This window comes from Elephantulus edwardii, unplaced genomic scaffold (assembly GCF_000299155.1).
Source record: "Elephantulus edwardii isolate Elephantulus edwardi_28Jun2011 unplaced genomic scaffold, EleEdw1.0 scaffold00190, whole genome shotgun sequence".
NCBI lineage: Eukaryota > Metazoa > Chordata > Mammalia > Macroscelidea > Macroscelididae > Elephantulus > Elephantulus edwardii.
Genome location: NW_006399940.1, coordinates 1101829 through 1104077, shown reverse-complemented (window position 1 = coordinate 1104077; position 2249 = coordinate 1101829).

Genomic DNA, 2249 nt, shown 5'->3' with positions numbered 1-2249 from the left:
CTGGAAGTCAAATGTCCAGAACCATTCCCAGTGCAATAAACAAAGTGTCAACAAGCCTGCAGAACTGTGTTCTTTCTGGAAGCTCTAGGGACATAAATGGATTTCCTTCACTATCTCAACTTCTAAGGTTAGCTCACAATATATGATTTCCCATCAAACTTGCCTATGTTCTCACTGGCCTTCTCTAATTGACTCTCATGATTATCTTTTTATGAATGCTTGTAATTATATTAGGCCTATTTGGATAATTAAAAAGAATATCTTTTCTCGGTTTCTAGGACTTGAGATATGATACAATATTCTCTAAGAATGCAGGAGTCAGTCTATTACACCAGGTGATACTGAAGCTTTTGACTTTTAGTCAACATCAGAAGGAGCAAAATTCAAAGCCGAATAAACAGATTTTAAGGACACACACCTTTTATGATTGCTTATGAGAAGATCCTAACACTTCTTGGTTCTCTACCTTAAAAGCTCAAATATAATACAGAAACTCGGTTGGTGCCAGAGAATTCTACATAATCACCTGAATTGCACAGAACAACATATTTAAAACACAGTGACTTAGTAAAAAGTTTTCATGGTGTGCTTATATATTCTTGAAACTTCTTATTTCTTCATGACCAGAAGAAGGATTCCAAGTGTAATTTTTATCTAGTAAAATAAAACAAAAGCCCCCAAATTTACAAAGACAAGAACAAAGGGGAAAATTATTCCAAAGATAATGCCCCTGTTATAAAACAGGACGGACATTGGGGCAGGGGGGAAACTGAGAGAAGAGGGGATAAATAATGTACATGGCATTAAACAGAGAACTGTACAAAAGGAATATATAATTAGGTATTGTTGGCATGACAAGAGTCCAGAATAAGAGCTTCATAGTAAAGTGGTCTGGGCGGGACGGTGGGGGACACTGTATAACAATGAAAGAACTTTTTTCCCAAAGAAAAGATCTATCCAGGGCAAGGGAAGGGAGGAAAATGTGTAACCATGAACAATCGGAAAAACCCAAGTTTTTTATAAACTTTCATTAAAATCTCAAAAATAAAGAAATAAAAAAATAACCAAAAAAAGGATTTAATCAGGTATATTCAAGTGAAGAAACAACTAGAATTTGTCATTTTATATTTTTAAAAAATAATTAATTTCATCCTCAGATTTATAAATGATTGAAGCATTGAATGTTGTTGTTGTATTTTGTCAAGTTGCCTATGACTCAAAGTGATCCTATGTACAACAGCTCTGGAGCCTGCCCTGTCTTGAGCCAGTCCAACTGACTCTGACACACACACCTACCTCCAATGCCCCAGTTACTGTATCAGTCCATCTCATGCAGGATTTTCCTCTCTGTGCTATTCTTCCACCCTTGCAAGCATGATGTCCTTCTCTAAGGAAGTCCCCCTTGGACACATGCCCAAAATACTTGAGGTGGAACTTCAAAGTCCTAATCTCCTAGAATAAACTTGGTTTCACCCTCTCCAAGACCTATTTGTTTTCTTGGTGGTCCATGGTATGTTCAAGACTCTTTCTCAGCATCACAACTCAGCTTTTTGATGCATAGCAAGTAATTGCAAAGGCCATGGTCTGGATCAGGCACACCTTAGTCCCTAGATTGAATTCTTTGCACATCAGTACTCTGGAGAGGTATCTTATAACAGGGTACCGAGAGTGTTGATTGTAGAGCCAAGTAAGTGTAACTGTTAACAACCTCAATCTATTCTCCATTTATCAGGGTGCTGCGAATTGGTCCAATGGTGAGAATATTTGTCTTCTTGATGTTGAACTTCAATCCATATTGACTACAGTTCTTGACCTGAAGCAAGTGCTTGAGGTCCTCCACTATTTCCGCAAGGAATAGATTTGTTTAAGTATAAAACCATGAAATGGTAATAGACTTTGTAAACACATACCATTTGATTAAAATGATCACATTCCATCATACGCTTCCATCTAGACACATCTCTGTATGCCAATACACAAATGACAATACTTATCCCATATACAAAACGTCCTGAAGTACACATTTTGTTATTTCAAAAATTTTATTGTTTTTGTTGTTGTTATGTGCTTTCGAGTCACTTGACACTCATAGCTACTCTATGTACAACAGCCCTAACCTCTGCTCTATCCTGTGCCAATCACACTGTCTCTGATACACCCATCCCGATTATCCCAGTCACTGAATCAGTCCACCTCATAGAGGGCCTTCCCCTCCTGCGCTGTCCCTCCACCCTGCCAAGCATTATGTC